Source organism: Ursus americanus, chromosome 18 (assembly GCF_024610735.1).
Source record: "Ursus americanus isolate L20-20 chromosome 18, mUrsAme1.1.p, whole genome shotgun sequence".
NCBI lineage: Eukaryota > Metazoa > Chordata > Mammalia > Carnivora > Ursidae > Ursus > Ursus americanus.
In genome coordinates this window covers 57,061,227-57,085,084 of record NC_142144.1, presented here as the reverse complement: position 1 = coordinate 57,085,084, position 23,858 = coordinate 57,061,227, and the positions used below count along the sequence as shown (strand labels likewise).

The following is a 23,858-nucleotide window of genomic DNA, read 5'->3' as shown; positions in this document are numbered from 1 at the left end:
GGGAGGAAAAATATACACACTTTTCACAATTGGTGTAAGACATGTAGAAAGATCACAGGGTTTTTATGATGCTGAGCCATGCATTAACAAATCCCGAAGTCCTACCCGTGCATTTCTTATGACATAATAAGTGTCCTTATTGTTTAAATAACATTTTTGTTGGATTCTCTCTTACTTGGAGCTCAGAGTATCTTAACTGATAAATCTCTTCTTTTCAGTACTTCGGAATGTGAGAATATATGTAAAAGAACCAAGCACAGAAGCCTGATCTTGTGGCTTCTACCACTTATGCTCTAATGTTCTTTACCAGGTTAATCTAAACCAGGAGAGCCTGTGTGAGTGCGTGTGTGTGTGTGTGTGTGTGTGTGTGTGCGCACGCATATGTATGTGATGCTATTAAAACAACTCATAAGACATAGCTGGAGAAATTCACTGAGATTGGTTTTATTAATAACACACTTGAGGTATATATTGGGGAATAGTCATCAAACCAAATGAGTCGATGAAAAGCTCATATTCTAAACATCAGTTTATCTTTCCCTTCAACCTCTGGAAATACACCAGGAATCTGCTTCTCTCTGGGAAAAAATGTTAAGAGTCCTGAAAACTCCATTTGCCTCTAAACCTCCTTTGTAATGTTCATGCACTCTAATATTACAGGATAATCATTTTACTGCAATATCCTCAGAAGAATTTGGAGGTTTGTCATTTCCTGGTTAAAGGTTTCATTATTTGCTTCTGGTAGAAACCTAGTCAGGAAGAATTTATTGGTTTATAATTCTAAGTTAATACACTCTGATCATTTATTTAAATCTGGGAAATTTACTTGAAAAATAACTTAGCACATTTCTTGTTCTTTAAGGACTGTAGTAAAACTTCACTGAGTGACCTGGTACACTTTGCAAACAAGGGCTAGTTTTAAATACTTGAAAGAAAAATGCAAGTATGTTTGCATGTATCTTTAAAAGTTACAAAGTTCAAGATCATGGCCTGATGGATGACCAGAGTAGATTTTGTTTTAAACGTGTCCTTTAAAGAGTGTCCTTCTTGTCTTTTTCTTTTACCACTCTGCTTCACACTTTAAATAATTTGTATTAGCCAAATTAGAAGAAGAAAGATAATCTGGGCCTTGTTCTACGAAGTCAAACACAAAGAATTCAGGATAACTTCTATGTCAAATTAATGGTTCATTAGAACATTGCGTAATCTACCTGAGTAGATACACATCACATTTTTAGCTTTTTGGGGAATTTTATGAGGCACTGACATGTGAGGACTTTTACAGTGGCAGTATATTTCTCTGTTGTAAAGGATTTCAGAGCAAAAATAAATTCGCATATTAAATTAATATCTAAATAGATTAACATTTTAATGAGCAAGTTCTCTTTTATTATGTTGGTATTTTCTATGACTTTTTTGACAATAGGTCAAATTATAAAAATAGGCATTTGCATTTACTTATAAAATAATAGAAGTTTATCAGGAACAAAAATGCAAAGGAACTTTCAGATCCCTGTGAAACTTGACATTATTTTCTAGTAACATTTGCTAAGAATGATAACCCTCAGTGACATTTTATATTCACAGAGGAGGCAGGCCAATAGACAAAGTTTCCAGGGGTCACTCTTTTGTTCTTTGCCCCTTTAACATTTAAAAACCGCAAACAAGTGTTTCCAACTCCTCTCAGATAATCCAAACTTCACTTTCTTAAACATGAAGCCTATGAAGGATGCTGGTTGGAAGTAAACGTATCTACGGACAGAACTCTGTGAAAGATCACCCATGATCCACCTCGAAATGACCTAGAAAGAGGGTCAAATCTCTCCTTAGCTGTTGATACTCTTCATCTTAAGGAAAGTTGACAGTTTATATGATTGACTTTGAAGACTGACCAGAGATCTTGGAATGATGAGCATTTGTTTAGGTCTTCGTGGTCACTGGGAGTTGTATATACTAATCATACTTGGAGAGAATAGTTGCTTACATTGTCAGATATTACTTATTTTCAGGAAGTCATCTGAAGCAGTTTTACGAAACATTGTGTCTCAGGCATCCCAATAGCTGGAATCATGTATGAGATAGGAAAGCAGTGGAAATTGTTCCATACCTTCTGTGCAGCTCTTCACTCCAGGCACAGACAATACTTGGAAGGAAATAAAATGACTACTGTATCTTTTGTGTTCTCAGCTGCCTCTGTAACCATCCAAACTAAAAGATATCGGGTCAGTGTGTGGGGCCAGGGTAGGGGATGGTAGAGACAAAGATGGAAGAACAAAACTAAATAAGGAAGGTGTGTAAATGTTTAAGAAGAAAAGAGAAATTATTTTACTACTAACTGAATTCTCTGCACACAAAAAAGAATGGCCACAGCTCTGTCCTTGGTGACTCTAGGCAGATGCCAACGCTACACAGTCTCCAGGCCATTGTTGATGGTACTGCTGTGCTTACTAGGATCCTCTGGTATGCAACACAAACATTGTGTCTGTTTTGGGTGAGAACAGTTTCCCTCACCACGGGCAAGGATGGAATCGGAGGTCTAAGGTACATGCATTTAGAACTTCCTTAAAACAATGCACCTTTTTGTACTCCAGAGAGAGGCCAGTATCCCCTCACGTCTGTGGGGATTTGCTATCCTTTCTTGGACTCATTATGGGTTCAGAGAAGTAGGATCTGTTATCCGTGAGATTGGCGAGGGGTCGGGAGGGAGAATGCCCTTCAAAGCTGTCCTGGGTGTTCCTGTTTTCCTGTTTTCACAATAAATAAAAACACTGGGTATGGCTGGGGTATGAAGAGTGAAGGAACAATGTGATTGGGTCTAGTAGGCTTGGCTCTGCATTCACTCATTTGCTCATTCATACCTGTTTTTTTTTCCACTCATTTACTCAGATACCTACTGAGAGCCCACTATGTGCCTGGCACTCTGCAAAACACTAAGGTTACAATGATGAGTGAAAACAGACACAATCGGGTCATTGGCCTATTAGCATGGAGCTCACTCGTCAGTAACAGTCAGTCCTGATTATTATTTTAGTTTTGGATGTCCCTTTATAATTAATATCCACCTTCCTATCCAAATTGTGAGTTATAGACTTATTAAAAGATTCTAAACTTTTTTAGGGGGTAGGATATTATTTAATTTCAGTGATTTAAAATACAATAATGCATCTTGGATTTGATGCTAACTTCTTTTAATTTGTCATGACAACCTTCCAGCATTAAAGTTTATTAGACTTTGCTTCAACTTTACTCAGAGAGACAGAGATGGAGAGAGGCAGTCAGTACCAAAGCCAGAAGCCGAGGCTCTGGTCATCCATTTTCTGAGACTGCTCCGAACACCTGTTTTCAGGTATTATAAAACGTGTAATGAGAGAAGAGTGATCTTTCCGAATCACAGAAGATCAGAAACCTATTGACAGAGAGTGAACCTTTTTGGTCTCACTGCTTAAGTAAGAATTTTCAAAGCAAACATTTCAACCCTCCACTTGTAACACTGTTTACAGAGAAAATACACCCTGTGTTTACTGTGGGGACTGGAATGTAGCTTTAAAAATAAAGGCAGGGGGGATTCCTGGGTGAAAAGAGGTCAAACTGTAGGGAAACTAAGACAGTCATTTTTCTCAGTCCTAACCCTGAGCAACACAGTCTCTTCTGCCAGTAATCTACCTGGTTACATTTGGTATAAACTGAGATGGTAGCCACGTAGATAATCACTCAATAAACAGCATATTAATGGCAATTGTTTGAAAGACACGGAGGGATTTCAGATCTTCAAGTTGCTTTTTCTGAAGGAGACTTCAATTCAAGGCCTGGCTCATCCCCATTCAGTGTTACCTGTGGAAAGAGCTGGCCACCTGCTTCTGCCTTCTCCCTTCCATAAAGATGATGGTGTGGCACAGCACACAATAATTTCCTACTCGCTGCTCTAAATAGTATTATTTTTATTGAGCAAAATTCTAACCGCTTGGAGTTAACTATTACTGTTTAATCTGAGGGTACATTTTAGGAGTAATGTTATTACTGCAAAGACAGAAACAACCAAATGGTCCAGGTACCCTGCACTTTTCTCTCCATCCACTCATGCCTGCTGTTTCTCATCCTAAAACACTAACAAGAAGTGATTATTCATGTGTATAATAACAAATTTATGCAACATCCCCTGAAAAGATAATTAAAATATTTTAATACACGTTGTTTCTTTAGCCTAAAATAATATTTCTAAGGTCGTTTCTGATAGGCTGCAAGATTTGGCAACACACTATGCTTCCTCACTTAAAAATCATAGTTGTAATTGTTCATCCCTTCTCTCATTTACTCATTCCTTCAATAATATCTATTAATCACTTACTATATGCCAAACATTGGGGGTGCAGTGGAAAAGAAATATGTTTCTCATTCTCATAGAGCTAAAAATCTAGTGAGAGAGATCATTCTTTGAAGAGTTGTATATTAATCAAATCTTTACAAATTCGTAGTAAAATTCTACAGGGTAATGTGGTGTTAAAGTTCCCCATTAACACTTTTGTAAGGTAAAGCACTGACTTTTACTATAACTATTGGGCTAGGCCAGATTATATCAGGCTTTATTAAAGCTGGGCACCTTTTTCCTCTTGAACATGAGAATGCCTTCCTTCTTCCAGATCTCTGCAAAGGATCGTGGTGTAGACATATAGTCTGTTTGGTACAGGGCAATGAAGGAGCATAGTATATATCACTATGTATTGATATAATTACAGTAACATAAATTTAAGTAAGGAACAGACACATGGACAACCGAGAACAATTCAATGTATGTGCTTTACTAAACATGTGAGATCATAGCAGAATGAAAGGTATGAGCGGTGTAGCCATTGGGAACAGAGTTTAAAAACCCCTCCAGGACCAGGTTCTTAAGGACTGATAGAATTAACCAGAGAAAGGAAGAAATGGTGACCAAAAGGAATAAATTCACAGATGGTTCAAGACACCCAGCCATTGTCTTCTTTGTGTTTATTTGGTCAGGCCTCTCATGGAAAGAATGCCTCGATTCCCTTTCCAGATATGCTCCTGGACTCTTAATGGGTTCCTTCCTGTCTTCTTACTCAAAAGAACAAGGAAAGGAGGAGGAAGGAATCATTTAGCTCTCTCACCATAAAGTTCTATCTTGCTGGATGGAATTGGACTGAATATTGTTTAAAAGACTGGTAGAAAAATAAAGGAAAAGAGAAGAGCCCTGGTATGCTAAGGGTCATGCCTCAAAGGTCAAACTAGGGGGAAATAAAAGTGGTCTGAAAAAAATCATATTAGGGCAAGGACCAACAAGGTCTTTTATTTTCCTACTTCTCTTCATGATATTAGGAAGGGTGAACACTCAAAGAAATACTGTTGACTCATTGACTAAAAACAGAACAGTGGTCACTTTGTTTTATTTTGTCTTGACGAGATTTATTTTTAGACTTATTTTAGAGTATCTCACCTTAACCTTGTAGTTCTGGAAAGGATCTTTAAAATGGTCTAATCCAACCCCCTTGCTTTATGGATTAAAAATTACAGATCAGGGGGCGCCTGGGTGGCACAGTGGTTAAGCGTCTGCCTTCGGCTCAGGGCGTGATCCCGGTGTTATGGGATCGAGCCCCACATCAGGCTCCTCCACTATGAGCCTGCTTCTTCCTCTCCCACTCCCCCTGCTTGTGTTCCCTCTCTAGCTGGCTGTCTCTATCCTGTCGAATAAATAAATAAAATCTTAAAAAAAAAATTACAGACCAGAGTGCTGAGATAATTTGTTTAAGAATAATTACTTAGGGGGCAAAGTGGAGACCAGAAATCAGATCTTCCAGTCTCCCCAAAAGAAGAAAGTAATCTAGAATTATTCAGACCTGGTTTGAGTCTGAGCTCTTATTTGTATCTCTATCTGTTTCCTCTGCATAATGGCAATTATAATAGTTTGTGGGGAAGTTGTGAGTAATAGAGGAGAAAAACATATGAAAAACACCTAACAGAGTACCAGAACCCTCGTGGGTGCTCACCTTTACAAACCATATGTTTGAAGTTCTTGGTAATGCCTTAATAATACCAATTATATTGGTAATGAATACCACTAATTGAGCACCTACTGTATGTCAGGTATTGTGCCACTTCAATTACATTCGTTAATTCTAATTCTGGCAGCAATCTTACCTATCACTTCACAGATGTGATATGTATGCACAAGAGGCATAGTTGTTAAGTAATGTTGCCCATGGTCCAACAACTAGCATAAGGATTAGATGAAAGTTATGGAAAATTTTCAACTCTCAGATTTGTTCCATGCAGAATAAAGAGAGGTGATTTCTTCAAATTCTGTCCTACACAGATGCCTAGACACTTAAGCTAGCAGCTGTTTTCCTTGGATTTCAATGGGCAATGTTGCTAGGCTTGACTGGTCAGGACCATAAACTTGGGTAATTTAAAGATGGAACAAAGGGCATAGATGACGATTTCTTCTAAGCACACACCTGCTGGGAGCTATGAGTAACTATCCCTAAGGTCAGACTTAATTGGATTTAGATCTAAATGAACTCTGACATGTTGATTATTCACTGCTTGAAAGCAGAAGGAAGAAAAATGCTAAGGTGAGAGGTCAGGAGTGTAAGATTTCCTTTTTCTCTCCTGTGGTTCTCAGAAGTCCCCGCTGAGGACTTTCTTTTATTCAGGTCTTGTGTTTTCACTTTTAAAGTCACTTGGGGAACCTAAATATTCTGGTCCTCTATCCATCCCAAATACATATCTTTCCTCACAGACTCAGGTTCTACGGCTTCTAGAATCAGTCCAGTGATGGATATTAGGAGCCCACCAAAAGCAGCATAAAGTACTTGGGGATACATATTCAAGAATTCTCACAATTAATCTCCTCCACAGAATTTTAAGAAAGGAAAGCAGGCAATCTTAGAGACGATAGGAGTTTTAGGGTGAATAAGAGTGTCTGAATTGTCTGCTCTATCCCAAGCTTTGTGTATCTTACCTCAATTAATTTACTTAATTATTATTCTCATTTTATCACAAGTATATCTCTTATCCTCATTTTATCAAAGGAGCAATTGAGGCTTAGAGATTTAATGGCATGCCACAAAAAATGGCAAAGTTGTTATTAAAAATGCAACTCTGTCTGTTTCTCTCAGCCAGAGCTCTGAAGGGATGGTTGTCCTGATGTGGTCATTGTAGGCTAGATCCTGGGTTAAACTAACCAAAAAAAAACAAAAAAAAAACAAAAAAAAAAACGTTCTTGGAGAGAAGGTGGGTCCTGAGTTGGAAGACAAAGAAGGAAAAACAGGTGGCTTGATTGCCTCCTGGCCCCTGAGACGGCAGGCTTTGGGAGGGCTGCAGCAGGAGCGTGGCCTAGTTGAAGTGGCAGGGACAGAAACCTGAGTAACCCAGAGGGTAGATTAGGTGGAGTGAAAAGAGGAATCTGAAGGATTCAAGAGAAGGTTCTTTGAGTTTGAAGCTGGACCCAGAGAGGAGGCTAGAGAGAGCTGATGGCTGTTTCAACACAGCAGGAGAGCCACGAGATGTTTGAGAACCAAAGAACCATCTGGGAGCCAGAGAAGAGTAGGAGGAGACTGGATTGGTCATTTGTTAAAGATCAATAGGTATATTGAAGATTCTGGAAAGGAAATACACCTGTTTAATAGTAACACGGTTTCCGCAGTAAATGAGATCCATGACAGAAAAGATGAGTTTGTAGAGAAGAGAAAGGCCACAATTCAATGTTTACTCTATTGGTCTCCCACAGTTCAGCCTATATCTGTCAGGCATCATTCTTTCACTTAACAAGTATCTAATGAGTACCTACTGTGCATCAGGCTGGCTGTGGACATGGGAGTTCCCACAATGTTTACCAGAACTACAGGAGCATACCAGCTCTGCATGGAGGAAACAAAAAGCTATCTCTTGGATTCCAGTGAGGGTGACAAAAATTGATGGCCATTGAATCAATGATGGAAAATTCACTGTAGAAATTTAAGCGCTTTTGAGAATGATATGGGATTAATTAGAATGACTATCCTAGTGCAGGTAAAGTGTTGATTGTGTTGAATAAAATGGAAACAGGAGAGCCTTTGCTTTGAGAGGGTAGAGAATAGGAAATGTGGATGAGATTTATAATGATAATAATAGTTCTCATCTGGGGATGCTGTACTTTTCAACTGTACTAGATGCTCACCAGTCCGCACTACAGCTCTGTGTGTAAGTTATTATTACCCTCATTTTATTGGTGAAGAATAGGATGACCAACCACCTATTTGCCTGGGACTGAGGAGCTTCCTTGGCTGGGGACTTTAAGTGCTAAAGCTGGGGGAATGGTTGGTTACCTTAGAGGAAACCAGGGATCAGCAAGTCACAAGTCAAAAAAGACAGAATATGAACTCATGCCCAAGATTTCCAGATGTCTTTCCATTATACCACACTGCCTCAATCTTTAGAAACCCCAAACTTACCAATATTGGATCACATATTTTCTAACTACACAAGCATGACAAAGTTTTTCTTTCTTGAATCAAATAACTTCCACACCATCTCTTCTGTTACATTGTTCATTGCTGTTGTCTTGACCACTAATCCCGATGCATGATCCAGCAGATCTTTGGCTAACAGCCTCTTTCAACACAGGAGAAACATATTTACATATTAAGCCTTTTCATTTTTCAGTTTTCCAGTTAGAATCTCAAAGGTAAGTGGTACAGAAGAACTCCAAAAGAGGTTGTGTCTACAAGAGACTAACATCTGGAAGAAAATGAAATGAAAAATGAAAGTCCAGCTGTTTTGTCCATAAGCCAAACACTATGTTATTCAGGGACATCTGGAGAGTTGATTGAGCTTTTCTGATTTTCATACAGATGTTCAGTGTCATATAGACACGTCCATAACTGCACATGGAAAGATATGCATAATGGTATCACACTATGTAATTGCCATAGGGAAACCTTTCATAATGCTAATGTCTGTGGACAGAATGAAGACTCACCCTATTGGCCTAGACTGTTATATCAATTATATTTTATAGCAGGTGGTTATTATGTTCCAGGACATCTATTTTGACCCAGATAGCCATGCCATGATGTAGACATTATGGATTTTTAAATTAGTTACTTTATATCCCTTTTTTTCTTAAGTTCTAATTGGTTAGATGCAAGCAGAAAAAGTGGATTGCCTGGACTTTCTTAAATAACTAAACAAAATTATTTAAAACTTGTTTAAAAATGATTCAAATAATCCGCACTTGAAATTGATGTCACACTCTAACTGAAGGTCGTCCTAGGGCTCAGAGTTCTCTGCAATCAGCTCATCCCCCTGTTTAACTGTTGTGTGAAGCAGCTGCATTATCTGCATTTTGCCAAGTAAACAAACTCTGTACTGCGTAACAGTGTTTGTTGTTTGCTAATGTGCTAGTGGTTAAAAACTGCTTAAAAACTCTAATTATGCAGTTTCATATAATGCAGAGGTGGTGTGGGGCAGGCTTCATTACTCGAAGATATGCACATACAAAACTACACTTAACATATTTTGTCTGGAGCATAAATGCTTTGTAAATGCCTGAAAAATAATATCAGGCCCTAACTGATTACTCACAATGCACTGAACACTGAGTTAAACATATAAAGTGTATATGATACTACTTAATCCACAAAATAATCCTCTGAGGTGGCCTTATTATCCCTGTTTCACCTACGAGTTAACAGTGGTGCAGAAATGTTAAGCAAGTGACTCAGCTCAGGTTATATCAATCTAACATATGGCAGAAGTGACTTTTGAACCCAGGTTGTTTGGCCTCCAGAACCCATTCATTAACTTTTATGCTCTGCTGCCTCTTTTTTTTTTTTTCTTTTCTTTCTTTTTTTTTTTTTTTTTTTAGATTTATTTAAGAGTGCGGGTGTAGGGGAGGGGCAGAGAGAGAGAATCTCAAGCAGGCTCCTCACTGAGTGCATGGACTCGATCCTAAGACCCTGAGATCATGACCTGAGTCGAAATGAAGAGTCAGCTGCTTAACCAACTGAGCCACCCAGACGCCCCTCTGCTGCCTCTTCTGAAAGTGAGTATCTGATGGCAAAGACCTAGATTTGCTAAGAACCCCAAGACTGGTTTAAGACCACTGTCAAACACAAACATGCAGAGATCATTTTATGACTATTTCATTAAAAAAAGTTTTGGCAGAGAGGACCTGCCTCCGCATGTGGGGAGAAATGTTACACAAACCCCACTTGCACACGTTCAAAATGATTCAGTCAGTGGGTTAGCAAAGGTTGTATTCAGCAAATGACACCTGTAAAGGGAACTTATGTTGCTGCTCTTTCCTTTTAAATCTGAACTTCTTACTTACTGGCCTGGTCTGTTGCAAACAGCGATGTGTCATAAAAAATACGTTGCCTTATAAATCACATCTCTCCTGTAGGAGATTACAACATTTTTTATAGCCCATCTGAACCTCTTGAAGCTTTGTTTCTTCAGAATCTATTCCAGTTACAAAGAGACGAGGTTTTTACTTCAAAGGAAGCATATAATGAAATCTACACTTGTAGAACACAAAACTACCTCCTTAAGATTTTTTAATGATTGTTGTTCTGCAAATGCCATTTAAAAATTCACAATACGCATAATAAAGGACGCGACTTTTATGATTATTCAACACTGTATGCAAACGAGTTGGAAAAATAGTGTGTCAGCTCTTTGATCTTAAGTCTTATCTCCTCTCACTGGAACTCACTGGAAGAGCCGTCTCATTTCCTGGAAAACCACAGGTCCTAGTGTATCAAACACGTAGCACATTCAGAAATTTCATTATACACACCCACACAGTCAGGGATTTTAAGCCAAATGGCTGCATTTTTCAGTGTGAAAATTTAAAAGGAAGAATAATTATGTTACTCACTGTTTAATAGAATAATCAAGTGACATTAGTTAGGTTGTTTTTGCTTTCTTTGAAAAGAACGTTCATGAAATACGGTGTGAAAGACTATGTTTACCTACCAACATAATAACACCTTTCATTTATGTGTCCATTTGTTGTTTCCAAAATGCTTTTACATTTATTACATAATTGGGTGATATCATTTGAACACTTGAAATTATACTCCAGATACAGTTCAAAACTGTTTTCTGAACACTAAATTCAAGGTAGATATGCTTTTCAGGCACTGCCTTGACTAAAAAAAGGTAACATAAAATAATACTGTTCTAGTCCCAAAGGGCTTTCAGACAAAGAAACAAAAAGACAAACAAAAACAAAAACAAAACAAAACAAAACAAAAACCAAAAACAACACCACTACAACAGTATCTCACCCACTGTTAAACCACAGTGAAATTTACGAGAGGGGCTTTTGTTAAGAGATTATTCCCAACTGCACCAGACTATAATTTAGCAGTGAGTTCTTGTAAGATTAAGTGTTTCACCTTGAGGGTTTTTTTTTATGGCTGCTTCTAACTGTGGTGCCTCACCTTAGATATAAAATATCACCTCAGAGAGATGAGCTAAAGGTGTGTCTGAAGGAACCTCTACTGGGAACCTCCATGAGTGAGAAGCACAATCAGGGAATACCATGGTGCATGCACAGCAGTGCGGGAGACTGGAGAGAACACAGACTTTGCAGTCAAAATGCCTTTGATTAAAATCCAGGCTATTCTGTTTACTAACTTGAAGGCCTTGGACAGCTCATGTAATGTATCTAAGCCTTGGTTTCCTTATCTTTGCAATGAAGGTGATAATATCTTTTATTTTTCATAGGGTTATTGTGAATATCAATTGTAATATTGCATGTAAACATTTAGTTTGTGCACAAGATATTAAATAATAAGTAGATTCATTGCCGATTTATTATTAGACCTGTTTCCTTGCTATTGCTATGTTCTAGGCAAATATCCAAGAGGGTATAGACCAAGAAACATGTTTCATTGGAATAAAGAGGAAGAAAGAGCTTTAGTGAGGATGGTTTCCTGGATTGTGTCTTGGGCAGATGATGATGATGATGATGATGATATTCAATAAAACTAGAAATAAAACTAGAAATAAAAGGAGACGAAGGAGAGAGAGTGAGAAGACTAGTGGGAGAGAAAGAGAGTAAGATTATATGGCATAGCACATTTGTCTTACTCATTTCTGAATCCCCAGCTCCTAACAAGGTCCCTAGAACAGAGTAGGCAATGATTATGTATATATAAGTTAATGAATGAGAAAATCACATACTTAGCAAATGACAAATACTTATGAACAAATGACATCATTAGGTAACTCAGACTAATTCAATGACCATATTTGAATTGGATGCATGATCAAAAAAATAGATGCATCAGAGAATATTCCTATCAGGAATATATAAATATCTAACCTGGCATTTATGCTCTTTTTCAAGGAACACAATAGAATACTTGCATAGTATTTCAAATGAAATGTATTGAGAATGAAACATACAGAAGAGCAACATTACCTAGAAAAATCAGGAAACGGTTCCTTTCCTAGATCCAATATGCTACAGATTAGAGGCTTTATTTATTTAACCATTTCACATTCCTATTGGGTGTACACAAGTCTAAGAAATCATTGGTCTCTGGCAAGAATATGCAATGGGAAAAAGACAGTCTCTTCAACAAACAGTGTTGGGAAAACTGGACAGCAACATGCAAAAGAATGAAACTGGAGCACTTTCTTACACCATACACAAAAATAAACTCAAAATGAATTAGGGACTTAAATGTGAGACCTGAAACCATAAAAATCCTAGAAGAGAGCACAGGCAGTATTTCTTTGACATTGGCTGTAGCAACATTTTTCTAGATATGTCTCCTGAGGCAAAGGAAATAAAAGCAAAAATAAAGTATTGGGACTACATCAAAATAAAAAGCTTCTGCACAGCAAAGGAAACAATCTACAAAACTGAAAGATAACCTACTGAATGGGAGAAGATAATTGCAAATGACATATTTGACAAAGGGTTAGTACCCAAAATACATGAAGAATTTATATAATTCAATACACCCCCCCAGATAATCCAATTAAACAATAGGCAGAAGAAATGAACAGACATTTCTCTGAAGAAGACATGCAGATGACCAACAGACACATGAAAAGATGCTCAACATCACCCATCATCAGGGAAATGCAAATCAAAACTACAATGAGATACCACCTCACGCCCGTCAGAATGGCTAAAATAAAAAACAAATAAACAAACAAACAGACCCAAGAAACAGCAAGTGTTTGTGAGGATGTGGAGAAAAAGGAACCCTCTTGTACTGTTGGTGGGAAGGCAAACTGATGCAGCCACTGTGGAACAGTATGGAGATTCCTCAAAAAGTTAAAAATAGAGCTACCCTGTGATCCAGTAATCACACTACGAGGTGTTTACCTAAAGAATACAAAACACTAATTTGAAAGTATATATGCACCCCTATGTTTTTTGTAGCATTATTTACAATACTCAAATTATGGAAGTGTCCATCAATAGATAAATGGATAAAGAAGAAGTGGTACGTGTGTGGGTGGGTGGGCGGGTGGGTGTGTCAGTGTGTATAAGATGGGATATTATTCAGTCATGAAAAAGCATGAAATCTTGCTATTTTCAACAACATCGATGGAGCTAGAGTATATTGTTAAGTGAAATAAGAGAAAGAGAAAGACAAATATCACAATGATTTCAATCATACATGGAATTTAAGAAACAAAACAAATGAACAAGGGAAAAAAAAAAGAGAGAAAGAGAGAGAGAGAGACAAACCAAGCAACAGGCTCTTAACTATAGAGAACAAACTGCTGGTTACCAGATGGGAGGTGGATGGGGGTGACGGGTGAAGCAGGTGATGGAGATTAAAGAGCACTCTTATTATAATGAGCATTGAGTAAGGTATAGAAGTGTTGAATCACTATATTGTATACCTGAAACTAATATAACACTTGAGTGTTGACTGCAATGGAACTAAAATTAAAATTTTGATATATTTTTTTTTAAATTAAAAAAAAAAAAACAAATGTCATTAGTCTCTGGCAGAGATCATGCCAACTTCCATAAGCTCCTAGTGCTTCCTTTCACCTCTGCCTGAAGACTCATAAGTGACATAGAGCCCTTCACTATGTAGAATCCATCTCTTGGGTCAGGACCAAATCAGCATGGCAGTGTGGTTTAAAAAAAATGTGTGTTAACTAAAGGAGGGCTTGGATCTTTGCATGGAAAGGTCTTTATTTTCTTTTTCTTTCTTTTTGAAAGGTCTTTATTTTCATGTACTTATTAGGTAGTTATTTTCAGATGCCATTAAACATCTCTAATCCTAGAGCAATCTCCATTCCCATTTTGTGCTCCATTTGACTTTTCTTTTCTTTAAGAGAATCCTGTCTTCAGTGCCACTGTAGGTAAGCAGATAATCTATCTGCTATTTATAAAGCACAGCAGTTTTTTCCAGGAACCTTGGGCTCTAAGAGGCAAAGTGTTATTATAATTGCCTATTTACATTTGTTATTTTATTGTGAAATAGGGTAAAATGTGGGAGCGTGGAGGCCACATTTGACAGCTGCTTGTCTCCATGAGAAAATGGGCAAAAGTTTCAGGCATAGAACAGGTTCAACAGCCTGATAGGATTACCGATGGGGTGAAGTTTATCATTTTAAAGTGTAAATAAATCACAGTTTTTTTTTTTAAGTGAAATGTATTACTTTGAGGATAAGGATCAACATCTTTGGGAAGTCAATTAGCCCTTGTATTTGAACAGACATGGTGTTGTGCACTTCTCTTAGTGCTTTGAATCAGTCTAGTATATTTTTTTTAGGTAAGCATTCTCTAATATACATAGAATAGTATGATCTTAAAAAATATAATGCTAACACATAAAAGAGCCATTTGCTAACTGCACGAATTAGTAGCATAGGATTTAATTTAGAATTGGCAAGAGATGATTCTGGACAACAGCAATGTCTTCTCAGTAGGAAAGCCACACAATGGCCTGAATTTTGCCCCATGCTGCTCACAGGTAGTGGTGGAAGCAGGGTACATTCAGATATCTCACAGGACAAGACTGGGTGGGCCAAGTAATGTGTTTATGGTGCCTTTTTCCAGGAGTGAGGCCCTGAAAACATTTCTTAGCAATAGCACAGAGTTCTAGGAACTGTTGAAAATAGAAGAATGTCACCCTGTGACAGCTTAAAAGTACCTCGGGATCTAGCAGTCTTGGAGTTGCATAGACTTCGGTGATCTAAATAAAAGTCTACGACTCTTGTAGATGCATTTAATTTTATCCTGAGCAGGCTAAAAAACCCTTGATTATCTTCATTTCTTAACATTCTCTCGTGAGCTCTTGTTTGCTGCTTCTTCTTCATGCGCTTACTCCCTTTTCTTCTCCTTCACTTCCTACCTACCTTTTTCAGTATATGAGGTTTAAAGAATGGAGGAGAGGGAATGAAATTCCGGAGTGGGTTTTCTCTGCTCCTCTGTTGCAAGGGGAACTCAGGAGGACCATCTCGTCCTCCCAGCCTGCTGTTTCTCAGCTTTGACAAGAACGCGCCTAGTACCCCTTGGGTTCTGGCACAAGATTTGTCTAGTAGGGAGAGGACAACCTGTGTAAATGGGTAGGATAGGCGTGTGGGAGGAAAGAGACTGGCTTTTGTCATCACAGACTCTGAACCAATGTCTTAGAACTGGAAGACACCCCAGGGAAATGCTGGCCCGATGTACTGATTTCCTCCCCAAACATTTGCCAGCACTCCTTGTTAGGCACTGGAGACACAGAAATGCCAGTCCTTCAGAATCTCTCATATCTTAGTTAACTATAATTATAATACAAAGCTTGAATTTGTGGGTTGTTATGTATATGTAATATATATGTATATGTATGCACACACACACACATCTGCCACACGTTGTGGCAGCTCAAAAAAAGGAAACCACTAAAAAAAAAAAAAAAAAAAAAAGGAACCACTAAGTCTGAGGTTGGGAGGAAGGAGAAATCTTAGCAAGTGGTAACATGCAAAGACCTAGAGAAATGAAAGGACACACTGCATTCGATACATGAGGAAAGGAGGGAGGTACAAGCGTGAGGTCCCTAGAATTGAAATGAGATGACGACAATAAAGTGAGTCATGGGAATCGAGATGTCATTGATGATCTTGGTGTTCATTTCAGTGGAATTCAAGAGGCCAGCTACAGTGAGAAGGAGGAGGATGGTAAAGAGACTAGGTGGACAGATTAGTGTTGGATGGGTCAGCATTGTATTGGACTATAGTCCCCTTTTGTTAATCAACAGCAGAGAGAGGGAGATAAATATCTGTATTGCCACCTGCAAAATCTGTAGGGAGAGTGGAGAAGGGGAGTGTGGGGGGGAAAAAAAAGGCTTGTGGAGAAACAGGAGTTGAAATGACCATAATGTTCAACATGACCAGGGACATACCATTCTACCCCCCACAAGTTTGCAAAAACCAATAAGCCACAAGCAAACAAATAGAAATCTGGTACTTCCAAGTGCTGACATGTGTAGAACAATGGGAGTTCATACAGCTTTCTGCTACACCTGCTTTGAGAGCAATCTGGTCTACTCAGTAAAGGTGAAGGGTGCACATTCTCTGACTAGATTACACCCCAGGTATGCACCATGCATTATACAAGGAAGTTATTATCTATGTGGCCATCAACCCAAAAGACAGTTTTAAATGTGGCCTATTCAGCGGACCACCATCCAGAAGTTAAAATGGACTCGGTATGCATGTATCAAAGTGGAAACACATCTGTAGCTTAATATTGAGGGAAGAAAGCAAGTGGTAGATTGGTGTGTATAAATGCATACATCCTTGTTTGTGGAATAAGTAAGAAATAATTGACAGAATACAAAGTTCGCTCTCACTGAATCTCCTATCTCTAGCATTTGGTCTTGTAAATAATTTGGGAAATGTGCATGCAACAGAATACCTTGTAGCAATGACAATAAACCATCTATAAGTACATGGAACTGTACAGATGAATCTCACAAACAGGACATTGAACAAATGAAACCAGAAAGCAAAGAGTACATACTGTGCAATTTATATAAAAGCAAAACCAAAACCAAAAGGCAAAGCCAGTGGATCTGGGTAGGAATCAGTATAATATATTTTCGTGGAGGGTTAGAGACTATAGAGGGGCACAGAGTGGGTCTTTTACGGTGCTGGTAATGGGTCTTTCTTGATCTCGGTCTGGTTAATAGAGGTGTTTTTGGTTTATAGAAAGTCACTTAACTGCACACTCACTAAATTATTACTTTTCTGAATGTATGCTATACTGCAATAAAATGTGTAAAAATGTTATTTGACAAAGGAAAAAATTATTTACTCTGAGGTGGGTTCATAGGTGATTTTACATTTCCTGTGCCTTGCTGTTTATTTGTAATATTTCATTATTAAAAAAAGAAAGAAAGAAAGAAACCCAGGAGCTCACTTAAGAATTACAGATAAGAGAAGGCACCAGTTAGTTGGCAGTGATAGGAAACAAGGAATCTGAGCCTCAGAGATCACGGAAGATGGGCTGCAGCAAAACCAAAACAGGCATTCAGTCTCCTCACTTGTCATCCGAGTGTGGTGCTGTCCTCCTGCATGGCTCTATGTTCACTTTTCATTTTGGAAACACATCTGGCTCCTGCCTTTAAGTCTCGTGCAGGGCCCTTACCCTGTGTCACTAACTATATTTATCAACAATGAAAGAACTTTGCAACCCTCCTAGTAACTGGTGATATTTTAAAACACTGCTTTTGAGGTAGATGAAAGAATGACAATGCTTCCTTCTCCACTTTGCAGATTTTCCCAGAAAGGGGGAATGGACCACACCAAGTCTTTATGAGGTATTATTTTTTAAGACACCCGGGGGTAATATGAAAGCCTGTCAAAGAGGTTCTGGCATTCACCCTCTTTGGTCTTTGAAATAAAGGTGTAAGTCAAGCTCAACACTATTGATGAGCAAAAGGTACTCACTTTCTCTGACCTTATGGAAACCACTGTGAATTTTAGGTGGGGTCAGGGCTGGTGTGGGGAATTCAGTGACAGTGTGTTTGATTTTAAATACACCAAGTATTTGGAAACTGTGTCTCAGATATTGAACCCCTCAAACAGTGTGGGAGATGTTTCAGAAGTTCTAAATGTACTCAACTCACTCCTAGTAAATGAAATAGAGAGAGGATACAGTGCCTCTTAGAGCGCACTGCTTACCCTCTCTGTGCAGTTCCCATGCTGCTGCTCTCACTCTAATGCTCAGATGATCCCAGGACATTTAATTCATGTCACTTCAGAGCATCACACTTGATTGCAGAATTTAAAGAAAACAAACAACACTGTTGAAATGTGAGGGACGCCTCTAGACTTCAGCTTACTGTGTAAAGATGGATGGGAAAAGCCTTCCAGATTTCACTCTTACGTATCTTGAAACTAAAGAAATGAGCAAATGACACATTTCAGGTTACAGTTGGGCATTTCCATCAGAGAGAGGTTGAGCAGCCCAGCGCTCGTTAATTTTAAGGTTCGGCATGATCTTGAGAGCCTGTTAATATCTGCTGCCCCCTGTAGTTTGCTATTATAAAAATTCTTAACAAAATCAGGAAAGCTATTTAAAACTCCTGTTGCTCTTCTTCTAAATCCTAAGCACTTGTGGAATTTCATTCTCTTTTCAGCCCAACTCTGCACATCAGAGCGAGGACATGGGGCAAGGCAGAATACATCTACGAATAGTTGTGATTTCATTGGAGAGAATAAACTGGGGGAAATGATTGCCTTTTAAACATGCAGATTGTATTATATGGAGAAAGCTGCTCAAATAAATATGATTTTCTTTAAAAAAGCAAAGGAAGCGTCTGTTTATTAAACTAGTTTCTCAATTTCCTATTGCCTTCTGAATTGGTTGTGGGACATGATTGCCTTTGTCTCCAAGCACAATAGCTTCTAATAACATTAAGCTTAAAATAATGTAGTAGAAAAGTACAGACTCATGGTTTGTTCATCTGCTGAAACTAATATCGATGGCAGAAATTTTATCCAAACCTAAAATAGCACATAGAACACTAGAAATTTAACAATGGCTCAGTGATGAATGAAATTCCATTATAAAGAATCACAATCTAATATCTAACTTTAGCAAAAATTTTGGAACTAGTTTTCACCATGAACAAATGCTGGGGCAAAAGGCAATAAAACTGTTTACTTTAGCAATAGATTTATGGAGAGGAAGGAGCAGGTGACCCTAAGATAATTTTACCCCATAGTCTATGTGACTTGAATACTTTTAGGTTTAACTTCATAATTCAAGTGACCTATGTATATGTAACTCCCAGAAAGATTATGAAAGGGTACAATTAATTTATACAGTGTTAAAGCTTCCCTTAGGTACACAAAACACCTCCTTTAGTTTCTTTAGAATCTATATTATAGATTCAGATTTTCCCCCCAAAAAAGGAAACTGATAATTCTAATAAAATTGGTAAAAACAAAGAGATAGCTATAGTTGTTTAGAGATCAAAAAAGTTAGCTCCAATTTTGTATAGTTAACTGAAATGAATTAAACAAGATCACTTTCTAAAAAAGATTTAAAAAAGAACGGAAGAAGCTTTAACATATATAAAATCTTATTAAATGCATGAGAATAAATCATATTTGCTGACAATCATTTTTATTTAATTTTATTATGAAACTATCGCAGTGTGACTGTATAATTTCATTGTGTTGAGGTAGACACAGAGACCCAAATCCACCAATTAAGAAATATTGGTTAAATATTCTTGGCTTCCTGCAGAGGGAAATTTAAAGAAACCTAAGTTACAGATGGTCTTCTCAAGGTACTTGAAGACTAACAGGTGAATGAGTGAAAAGACAGTAAGCATTTGAGAAGTTTTCAAGAGAGCGATAATTTTTTCTTAAAATTTCTTGAAGGTATGGTCTGAGTGGGCTGACCGAAGGGACCCGAAGGACTTCCGAGGGTTGAAACACAAAGGGAAGCTCTGAGGGGAGTTGCCATGCACCAGTGGAGTCTGCTCTAAAAACAGACACAAAGACATACCAAAGACTTTGGACTGGTTCTAGAGATTTCAGGCATCTCCAAAGGGGCCCTTGCTCACGAGATATGCTATACCAGTAACACAGCACAGAAAGGAATTTTTTTAGTGAGGCACACCTCAAGGGGGACCCAGAACTCAGTATTTAGCTGAACATTACTTCCATGGGACCCTGATGAGGGACCTGGCTAAGGAGGAAAGAGTCCCCTCTGAGAACCTGGGAGAGAGGCTGGAAACCTGAGAAATGGGCATGAACACCACTGGAGAGTATGTCTCCCTGGATGGCCAAATACTCGATTCAAGCCACTGTTCCTTTTGTAGTGTGTAAAGTTCAAGCATGGGCCAAACTCCTCTGTTCCTCAGACCTTTATTCACCTTGTGAAGATAAGTAATACCCCTTCCATCGACATACGTTGTACAGTTCTGGTGAAAAGCAAATGAGATAATGAAGGCTAAAGTACTTTGTAAATTGCAAAATGCTATGTAAATCAAGGCTGATCATGTTCAGGCTTGCAGTCAACATACATGACACCTTGTCCCTGATTGATTGGCTGAATTATGGCCATCAAAAGCTCTCTTTCTCTCTTCTGCATTCATCCACATCCTTTCTCACTTCCCTGAACTAGACCCACTATTTTCAGGAAGCTCCCCCTACTTCTCTATTGTCAGGCTTGCTTCTCGTGCCTTCAACTCTTACGCATGATTCATATCACGTTATTCATTTTCACTCAAGTTCTCTCTTATATAAGGATGTGTTGCCTCTGAGTTGAATTATAAACTTCTGAAGGAAAGGGAGTTTGTTTTTTACTTTTAAAATGACACCAGAACTGGGGTGCCCAAGTGGCTTAGTTGGTTAAACATCTTAGTCTCGATTTCGGCTCAGGTCATGATCTCAGGGTCTTGAGATCAAGCCCCATGTTGACCCCACACTCAGCAGGGGGCCTTCTTGAGATTCTCTCCCTCTTCCTTTCCTCCCCGCCCCATTCTCTCTCAAATAAATCAATAAATCTTTACAAAAATAAAAATAAAATGACACCAGAACGATACTTATGAAGCAAATGAATGGGGAAAGGTAAGTTAAAAGACTGAGGATTCAGGGAGGGTGGCAGAGGAAAACGTAATGCAGACTGACCCCATCACAGGCAGCCTGGCAATTCTGGCACTTTTCTTGACAGTTATGGATAAAAAGAAAAAGATAGTCCCTATCTCCATTATATATGAACTGAGTTGAATAATTACAAAATAATAAATATAGTGCATAAACATGGTACATTACATTGTACATATACAAAACGGCATTCAAAAAACTAAATGAAGAAAACAGAGATTGGGTGAGAGTTTTATTTCCTGCATCAAATTCTTTAAGCTAATTGAATATCTAATCCATAAGACTTGGGCAAGGATAAGATCTTGATGCATTTTCTTTTTTAATTCTGAGAAACGACCAGCTGAGTATTTTCCCGCACTGGTAGCACATATTGTTCAATTACTGCTAAGTCGGGTATGATGATACAGAACGCAGAAACCATGCATAGCAGGTAGACAAGTAATCTGTGGAAGGTCATATTAAGTAGGGGAAATAAAGTGCTGGATTTTACTATGTAACAAGATGCACTTGTTTTATATAGAAGAAGACTATTTTCACGTTTCAGTCAACTCACTGAAACAAGGGAAATATAATATCTAAAAAGGAAAATTGGCAATAATGTAATACAAACAGAACACTTAATTTCACTTTGTGAAAATTCATTGTTTTGGATTATCTGCATCAGTGACCAACCTATCAATTGTCTCCTTCCATAAACTCCTGTGTCAAATCATTTTTTCTCTCTCTCTCTCTTTAAAGTTGTTGTCTTCTGGTACAGAGCTAATAGAGAACTAGGTAAGATGGAAAGATTGTTTATCTGCTGAGTGGGGCTTATAAAGTCATCTGGCATACGCTTCGAAGTGCTGTAATCCAAGAGCACCATAATTACCATTCTTAACCGGGGTCCCTCAAGTGGTGTTTCTCTCTTTTAACTTATAACACTTTATTTATTTATTTATTTATTTTATTTATTTATTTTTTAAGATTTTATTTATTTATTTAACAGAGATAGCCAGCGAGAGAGGGAACACAAGCAGGGGGAGTGGGAGAGGAAGAAGCAGGCTCATAGCAGAGGAGCCTGATGTGGGGCTTGATCCCATAACGCCGGGATCACGCCCTGAGCCAAAGGCAGGCGCTTAACCGCTGTGCCACCCAGGCGCCCCTAACTTATAACACTTTAAAACGAAAGGTAACAGGCCTTCTCGAAGGAAAGTAAGTTGAACATAATGGACCCCGTGTTTCTGTAATTTAAATATTGACTGTGCTCTCAAACCCTGATTCAAGCAGTAGTACATTTCCAAGCATGGGATTGGGTTTCTGCAGTGTAGTTGCTGTTGTTCAAATATACATCAGCGCATCCTCTGCCTCTGAGTGTGGACAGACCGCAACTGCAGCTGATAAGACGATAGTGGCATGAAGGTCTCAAAGCAGAAATTTGCTGGAAAAATGCTTGCAAAACAGATTGTTTCCATTTTTGCTCTCCTCATCCTGCAAGAGATGGTTATTTCATGGCCAGAAGCAGTTGTGGGAAGGTTGTTGAGGGTGGTTTAAAGGAAACAGCCTGTGTTTAGACTGGAGTAGATGCTTGGAACCCACAAAAGTGAGTGTTTCTCCTTTTACTAGCATTTGTGATGTGTCACCATGGGGACTGCTCACTCTCCCCCAGATGCTAGTGTGTGCATGCTTTAGGTGCCCTTGTGGGTGATGGCTTGGCCGTCAGCATGGTGCCTTAGACTGTAAAATAGCAAAAGTTCATCGTGTTAAAATCTAGACACTTAAAGAGCACTAAATGTTTGTGCAAGTTTTTAGAATGGAAGCAAACCAAAGATTTGGAAACATGGAACTTTGTGATAAACAAATCCAAATTATTCCAAACAGGCTTAAGCAGTTTTTTTCAGTACATTTTTATTTCTTTTTGAAATGTTTTATGAAGCTCTTTGGTAAATGTAGGTGTGTATCAAGCCATTGCTAAGCATGGAAAAGGACTATTCTGTTCACCAGTTGTTATTTCTAATGCAGCAAGTGGGCTTATGTGACAATGCTATGTAAGTAATTTGTTAAGAATGTCATTTGCACAAAATAATTAGGCTCAAGGGTATTATGGTGGAGAACACCCATTATTAAAAGATAATAAAATATCTCTCTTAATACATCAAAAATGTATTCTTACAGGTAGTAACAGGTTGTCATATCATACAAATGTGCACAGTAAAAGGGATGTTGACTTTTAAAGACTACGGCAGTGAAAGAGCATTTTGGATTTTGCTTAGAATTTTTAAGATTCCTAATTGCTTATCTGAAAACACTGTAATAATAATTTTAAAAGTGCACTCTTTATCTTAATAAAGAGCAAACATATATTTCATGTTATAAATGGAGTGGTTCAAACTTTTTGAGACTCATACTATTACTACTTTTAGAATAATCAGCCCCAGAGTCAGATCACTGCTTGGTCAGAGTTTGACCCTGAGTGGTGGTTCTCTGCCAATTTCTGGTCGTGATGACATCACTAGAATTAAGTAGGCTGGGATGGTAATAATGTTGTAACAACAGCATTGTATGGGGCTACAGGCCTTCCTACAGAATTTTCAAAATGCTAAGAAAAGACAATCATGTTTGTACGTAATAAACCAAATTGGCACTGAATGAAAATTAAACATGGGGGGTAGAGTCTCAAAGAATCCATCACTGAATAGGTGTTTTGTCTTGTTTTTAAGATTTGTTTCTTTATTTTAGGGAGGAGGGGCAGAGACAGATGGAGAGAGAGAATCTCAAGCAGACTC

At 38.2% G+C, this 23,858-nt stretch overlaps 1 protein-coding gene across 13 annotated transcripts in view; it reads right to left on the bottom strand.

Moving 5' to 3' along the window:
* The window catches only part of PTPRD (protein tyrosine phosphatase receptor type D), a 2,182,843-nt gene that overhangs the window by 519,212 nt on the left and 1,639,773 nt on the right, over positions 1-23,858 (bottom strand). The window lies entirely within an intron of this gene.